The following is an 8,576-nucleotide window of genomic DNA, read 5'->3' on the forward strand; positions in this document are numbered from 1 at the left end:
TTAGATTGCTTTCTACTTAACTACTCATCAATTTAATTTTTAGTAACACAGAGGAAAACCACAAGTGCAACCCAGTGGCTTCAATTACCCACAACAAACACTCTCTTAGAGATGTCTCTTCAGGGACTATGTTAAGACTCCACACTGGGGAAAGCCTCCAATACGCTGGAGATATCACCAGGTGGAAAACCCAACTCTATGATGCAGCTCACTCTGAGGAAGTAATTATCTCTAGTCTTTCAGCTTTACCCAAATCTTGTATTCATCTCTTATGTGTGAATTTCTAATTATAATGTTCACTTATTAGTTTTAGACTTTTAGAATTGGAAAAGTTCCTAAAGATCTGGCCTCATGCAGAAATTCCTGCTATATATTTCAGAGAGTCATTAGTAGTTCCTCAAACACTTCTTTTTTTTATTTATTTTTTTTCATATTTATTTTTAATTGGTGCACTGTGTTCATACATCATAGTGGGATACATACTTTTGTAGACATACATGCACACATTGCCCAGTCAGCCCCCACCCGATCCCCACCCCATTCTCTCCCTATCCCCCCCTCCTATGCTTGGCTTAGTAGTTGACATCTAGTATTATAGCAATTTATCCAAAATTAAAAATGATAATCTCACATAACAGTTTCATTTGTCTGCTACCAAGCTTTTGATGACTTAAAGATAACATTTCAATATTTCTTTTTGCTTTCTTTCTTACCAGAGAATCTATTTTTTTCTATTTTTTAGGTGAAACTATCATATATTTATATATTTATTTTTCAGAAAAAAAATCTATCCTAATATGGAATATGGACTCTAGGTACCCAAAACGATCTTGAAAAAGAACAAAGCTAGAAGATATATATTTTCTGATTTCAAACCATATAAAGCTACAATATTTGAAACAGTGTAGTACTATTCTAAAGGCAGATATATAAACCATTGGAGTTAAATAAAAGCCTAGAGCTAAATTCTTCCCTATATTGTCAAGTTATTTTTGACAAGGTTTCCACAAACATTTGGTGGTAGAAATAATAATCTTTTAACTAAATATTGTTGAAAAATAATAATTACATGGAAAAGAATAAAATTGGACCCTTACCTAATCCCATATACAAACACTTCTAATGAGAGAATGCATCCATCCCACTGTCAAAAAGCTTACTAAGACACTTACTGGATACAACTTTTGTAGGACTTTACCAAAATCCATAGCATTGGTTTCATCATGGGAGCACATCGAATAAACCTAAGACGAAAGACATTCTACAACATACCCAGCCACAACTTTTTAAAAGTGTCAAAATCATGTAAATCAAGAATAGACAGAGAAACTATCACAGACTGGAAGAGATATGCTGACTATACACAATGTGGCATTCTCGCCTGGGTACTAAAACAAGGGCTAAAGGAGTGATGTGTGCATGGATGCCTCTACCATCTCGTACTCCATTAAGATGTGTAACTACAATGCACAATAAAAATAAATAATTTGGTAGATTATATGATCCAAATGTTGGTGTTTTATAAGAATACTTATGATGGAGTCTAATACCCAATGTGATAGTTGTAAGAGGTGAGACATTTGAGGTGTTTAGGTCCTGAGGTCTCCACCCTCATTCATGGGATTAATGCAGCCATAGAGCAGGTTTGAAGGAGTCTTTTGGCCCTTCCACCATATGAGGACACATGGACAGTATCATCTATAAAGAACAGGCCCTCTCCAGAGGCTGAATTTGCAGGCACCTTGATCTTGGTCTTCTCAGTCTATTATAAATTATCTAGTGTAAGATATGTTGTTATAGAAGCCTGAGCAGATTGAGACTGTAGAAAAACTGGGGAAACACAAAGATTAATTTCTGTTTTGATAAACACATCATGATGACATAAAATGTTTCTATTAGTGGGTTGTATTATATAAGAGATCAACAGAAGACCAAACTCTGTATAGGCTCTATATGAACTCTCTAGACTAGCTTTGCAATTCTCCTCTAAGTATAAAATCACTTTTATACTAAAGTAAAAAAAAAAAACTAAAGTAAAAAATAAAAAGCCAGGTGTGGTGGTACACACTTGTAATTCTAGTACTTAGAAGACTGAGACAGGAGGATTGCAGGTTCATGGCCATCTTCAGCTACTTAGTGAGGCCCTCCACAACTTAGTGAGACCCTGTTTCAAAATAAACAACAGTGGTGTAGCTCAGAGATAGAATGCCCATGGTTCAATCCCCAGTGCCACAAAAATGAATGAATGAATGAATAACTAAATAAATACAAAAATAATGCGTGTATATTTTTGTTTGTTTTTGTTTTAGTTGGTTTTTAATATGTGTATATTGTGGTGAAGAAACTGGTTAATGTGAGAGGGCTCAAGAGTGAGTTGAACTTTAGCCTGTCCCTTACCTATGTTGGTGCCTGAATCACCAACATTTTGTTGAAAGGCTGCACATGAACAAGGGCGTGGACTCTGTTTGAAACTCAGTTTCTGCCCCTCACAAACCTAGACAAGTGTCCTGGGCTATAAAATGCCATGGAGATTGGCACAACGTCCCGTTAGCCATCTACTGAATGCCCACAGAAGGCACAGAAACTGACTTAGCAAATGTCTAAGCAGACACTTTAACAGCAGTCCACAGACCTGGCTGAGCATCAAAATCAACTGGAGAGCCGCTGAGAAATATAAATTCCCAGGCCCCGCTGCATTTTTATAAATCTCCCTAGGAGATTCAACTGTGCAGCCAAATTTGGGAACCTAAAGCTGTTTGGTATTTACAGACTCACTAAAGGGGAGTTCTTTCTACAATGTTCCTTGAAAGTCAAGAATTTAAACCTAAGCCTTTGAATAAAGGACCAGTAGATCCTTTATAATAGGTAACATTATACATGGTTTTACCTTCCCCGAGGGAGCATTGGAAAAGAGGCATTTGAATGTTATTTAAGGAAAGGTAGAACTGCAGAAACTTAATCTCCTAGACAATCCTAAATGCTATTATATATTTATGTATTCTCATTGTAATCACTTTGTATTTAATCCCCAGCTTTCATTTTTCAGTTTACTAGAGCCAGGAACATGCCCTTTCATTTAGTTTGCATTTGCTTATTCAATTACTTAGCTGTCATTTTTCAAAAAACCATCATGACAAATTTTGGCTGGGTGGGAAAACCTGTCTGGGACAGAGGACGGCCAGAAAACATTGAGCGAAGACCAGGACTCAAGAGGAGGCGCTGAATAACGATTAAGACTAATCATTAGTGATGATTTACATTTTTACCTAGGGAGCAGGCATTCCTATTGGCTAATGAGGACAGTATATATTTTTAAATGTCTATTGTGTGTGTATTCATATAATAACCCCTAACTCTTTGGAATCCGAGGAAGAATAAAGAACAATATAGAAGCCACGAGAGAACTTACCAGTGGGGGAAAAGAAAATACAATGGAAAGTAAGGGTAAGGTTTGGGGATGGGATCCATGAGGCCAGGATGAAAAAGAGAAGCTCTAAACAAAAAACAGCAGCAGGCAGGTTACTAAAAGAAGCAAAGCCATTTTCAGCAACTGAGTCCCACCACCAGCACATTAGGTGCACTCTCCTCACTGGTACTGGCTTCTACTTTGAAAATAAAAACTTGGTTCCGGCACAGTGGCGAACCCCTGAAATCCCAGTACTTGGGAGGCTGAGACAGGAGCATCGCAAGTTTGCAGCTAGCCTCAGCAACTTTGCAAGACCCTGTTAAAAAAAAAAAAAGAAAGAAAGAAAGGAAGGAAGGAAGGAAGGAAGGAAGAAAGAAAGAAAGAAAGAAAGAAAGAAAGAAAGAAAGAAAGAAAGAAAGAAAGAAAACAGGCTAGGGTGTAACTCAGAGATAGAATGCCCCTGGGCTCACTCCCCAGGACCAAAAAAGGAAAAATAAAAACTGTAGAAGAAGAAGAAGAAGAAGAAGAAGAAGAAGAAGAAGAAGAAGGAGGAGGAGGAGGAGGAGGAGGAGGAGGAGGAGGAGGAGGAGGAGGAGGAGGAGGAGGAGGGGGGGGGGAGAAGGGGAAGGGGAAGGGGAAGAAGGGAAGAAGGTAAAGACATATGGGGAGGCCTCCCTCATCTTGTCTTTACTTCCTAATGCACCTTGAAATGCCTATATTCATGATAACTGCTCCTTTGAAACAGAATTTTTTTATGTTCTTTTATTTTTGTGTTACAAAGAAGTCTGTAAGAATTGTGATTAAAAACAACATTTCACGCTGTGCCTTTTAAGCATCCGCACATGCTTTGCAATCTTTGGCCTAATTTTTCTTCTTGCTGTGTTCCCCGAAAGCTGCTCTGAGAGCACGGCTTAGTCAGAATCAATGGGCACTGGCGGATGGATTAGCTCCAGGAGTTTCATACAAAGATAAGGCGGTGGCCTATTAATGAGCAAAGGTCAGGCTCGACCTGGAGAATGGCTTCCCCGTGGCTTAGCCTGCCGCCTTCTCTCATCACATCATAAAAGCCTCCAAAATATAGGTTCTCCCATTAGCGATCTTTTAAAGAAGACTTCAAGTTTATGTGTAGATGTATTTTTTAACTGACTTGTACTCATTATAATTTAGAGTGGTATGACATGAAGATGTTATCATAGCAAGCAGTAATTCTTCTAGAAACCCATTCTCAGAAAATGGTCAGATACACTAATATTTATGTAAACCTAAGTTTATTGTAGCACTATTACAATGTAAAAAAAAAAACTATAAAGAAGCTAAAGGGAATAATTACCTAAAATAGCACACAGCCAAATAATGAAAAATTAGGTGACCATTTAAATTATGTTTACAAGGAATTATTAGCATGGGAAACGCTTATAAGTTTGTGGAAAAGGCAGAATGCTACATTATTTCTAAAGTATGATTTAAATTAAACATAAATGGTGGTATGAGGCAGGAGAGGGTAACTTTAATTTACATTCGAGCATCCTCATTTTTCTTTGTGTGCCATTGGCTAAGTTATTTAACTCTTCTGTGTCTTAGTCATCTGTAATTTAGAAAAAATAATATTATCTACCCCATAATATTTTTGTGAGGAGCACATAAAGACATTTTTATGAAGTACAGAATATTTAAATCATAATTCTCAGTGTTAGTTGTCTTTAAAATTATTTAGTTTTATTGTCATCATATTATGTTATACTTGCTATTGCCATTATTCTTGCTATTATTATTATCATTATTATTATTATTATTTTGTAGTGATGGGTATTGAACCCAGGGCAGTCTACCACTGAGCTACACTTCCAACCCTTTATATTTTTTGTTTTGAAACAGGGTCTTGGCAAATAGCTGAGTCTCACTACATTGCTGAGGCTGCCCTTGAGCCTGTGTGCCTCCTGGCTTAGTTTCTCAAATACTGAGATTACAGGGATGTGACACCACGTTCAGCTTCTTAGTATTGCTATTATTAATATTTTTTAAGTCCAGGAGCAAAGAAGATCCAAATGTTTACAGTGGTTACTTCACTATAGTAGGTTTAATATGAAAGTGTTAGTTTCTGATGTATTCATGGCCTTTAAAATCAGTGAGAAACACCTAGCATGGTGGCACACGCTTATAATCCTGGTACTTGGGAGGCCGAGACAGGAGTATCACAGGTTTGCAGCCAGCCTCAGTTACCTAGTGAGATCCTCTGTAACTTAGTGAGACCTTGATTCAAAATAAAAACCAAGCCAGATGTGGTGGTGCGTGTTTGTAATCCCAGTTCTTGGGAAGCTGAGACAGGAGGATCCTGGGTCCGAGGCTATCCTCAGCTACTTACTGAGGCCCTCTGCAACTTAGCGAGACTCTGTTTCAAAATAAAGAATAAAAAATAGACTGAGTGTGGTGGTACACACTTGTAATCCCAGCATTCAAGAGGCTGAGACAGGAGGATCTCAGTTCGCGGCCAGCCTCAGCTACTTAGTGAGGTCCTTTGCAAATCAGTGAGACCCTGTTTCAAAAAAAAAAAAAAAAAAAAAGGGCTACAAGTATAGCTCGAAGGTTGACTGTCTCTGGGTTCCATCTCAAGTACCGCAAAAACAACAACAACATCAGTGAAAAACATAATCACCAGATGAAAATGTGAAGAAAAAAATTACTATTACAATTTTTTCAAACCTTGAATGCCAAAATGTATGCACTGTAACAGCAGCCACAGCACATAAAGAATAGAGGTCACACTCTAACACACTGGTGTCATTTCTAAGTCACTGACTTCAGCTTCCTATAAAAAGAAGGGTTTCCTCAACTGCTGAGCTATAATTTAAGCCTGTTCTCTACCCACATAACTGTTAAAGTCGGACCAACTCTTCCTAATTGATATACTTTTTTACGTTGTGTCTTTGAAAGAATATCCTTAAATATAACATACTTGGCAATGGGTATAACTTGTTCTGTTTATTTGTGCTCTATATCATCAAAAATATCATTCAAATAAAAGTAAAAGACCTATGGTATTAAAAAAAAAATTCTTTCAATTCTGAACCAAACTGTCATCAACCCACACTAAATTTGTAGGATTTTTACCGCAGAAGAAAACTGGAAAACTTTCCTGGGATTTAGATACCAATAGTAACACATCTTAATTTGTTTTACAAGCTGCCACCCTCAGAAGTGTAAGTAAGATTTGATAAGACCTATATGCTTTCCACCTCTCTGATTCATTTGTCCCTTCAGTACAACCACCTAACACTGTCTAAAGAGCTCAAATTTCCATCCTGGGAACCCCATGTCATGTTTAATTCCATTGACACATGCAGAACCTCCTCTTCTAAGAAAACCTTAAAGATTCAATTTCAAAAGAATCTTTGCATTCATATGTTTTGTATTTAAATCTATAAAACTATAACAAACCAACTTCTGGGACAAATAATATACCAGTTCTCAGATAGATTTGTTTGGTTTTATTTTTCTTCTATAATACATATGCATCTTTCAGGACATGGTACATCATACTATGCCAATGTTAAAACTGAAGAAGGCCTTCAAACTAATTTTCTTGACAAAGGGGATAATTACAAAATAAACCAATTATAGCTGGTTTATAAGATCACAGTCGATGCCAGCGGAAACATTTCATTTATTTGGTGGCCAGATCCTGTCACATATGTAGGTAGTGAAACGTTCAAACAGGCCCAGATTAGATCATGCACAGTGACGAGATGCTGCTACTGCTGTCTGAGGGCGACGACAACAAAGAACATGTATAATTTCAAAGAAAAAGATGTAAAATAAAAGGAAAAGCATCCATATTTGATGTAAATTGGCAACTGTGTGCCATACAACATTAAATATGCCAGGGGGCCTTGTTTCTAGCTACCATGACCCTGAGCATGTGACTTCACCCCTCTAAACCTTAGTTTTAACTTAATTTCCAAAATGAAATGTTGGAAATAACTTATGCAAATTAGGCAGTAAAATATGCTTTCAAACATGCAAACAAAATTATTTTATAAAAATTAATTTTTAATAAAAATAGGCTTTAAATTATGAAAGTGAAATTTTTTTCCTTATTGTCCATGGATTAAGAAAAAAAAAAGCTAAATTGCTGCCCACATTCTGCACCAAAGAACAAAACATCAGATGTATTTTTACCAAATGTGGAGGACATTTTGACTCGTTCTGACTTGATACACAAACTCCAGGGAGTTCTCACTGGAGGACCTAGTCTTACAAAAGTAAGCCAGTCTCCACTGACAAAAGAGGAAGAGAAAGGAGACTGTGATTCAAAGTCAAAGGGCAGATAATCCAAAGCTGAGGAATGGGTTTGTAATAGGGCTGCCTCTCACGTGGGTGACTACAATAACTAGCTCAATGGTGATGAGCAGTAGGAACTTATTAGTTTGAAGATTGCTAATTATTTTATTGGAAGAATGCCAGACTAGGTAAACCATAGACTTTAGTTTGCTGAGCGAGAGGAAGGCTGCTATTGTTTTAATAGTATTTGCAAAGCCCTTCAGTGTGGTCTTCTCATAAGACAAGTATCCCTATGCTTCCCCTATTAACTTTCCTCCTCCTCCACCTTTTCTAGGACGCACTATCTGCATTATCTGCAGCTGAGGTGTTCTCAGCCCATCTTTCTTTTCTGGCTCCTTGTCTTTATTCTAAAGACATGTCATGCATCTCTTTCCTACACTAAGGGACTCTACACCTTATGTCTACCAATGTTCTCGAGGAAGTAGTCTCTATCTGTTGTTTTTCATTTCTTATTTTTCATTAATTACCAACCCACTGTAATGGCCTTTTGGTCTTATTTCCCCTACCAAAGTACCAGTGACCCTCCCCATTGCCAAATCAATGGCCCCTGCCAGTCCTTGTCCATCACTGCAGCATTTAACACTATTTGGCCTGCTCTCAGACACTGCAGTGACTGCCATAGCTTCCACCATATTGGTCTTTATCACTGGCTCTAACCCCACTCATGAGCTCTAACCAGATCTGCCTGCTGACTGGCTGCTTTTCCCTGGATATATGATATGCATTTGAGACACAAAATCAGGACTCAGGATTAGCCCCTGAACCTGCTAGTCCTCTTTACTCCATGAACCCATTTGGCAATATCTCCATCCATACAGCCACTCAAGCCAGT

Source organism: Muscardinus avellanarius, assembly GCF_963383645.1.
Source record: "Muscardinus avellanarius genome assembly, chromosome: 11".
Lineage (NCBI taxonomy): Eukaryota > Metazoa > Chordata > Mammalia > Rodentia > Gliridae > Muscardinus > Muscardinus avellanarius.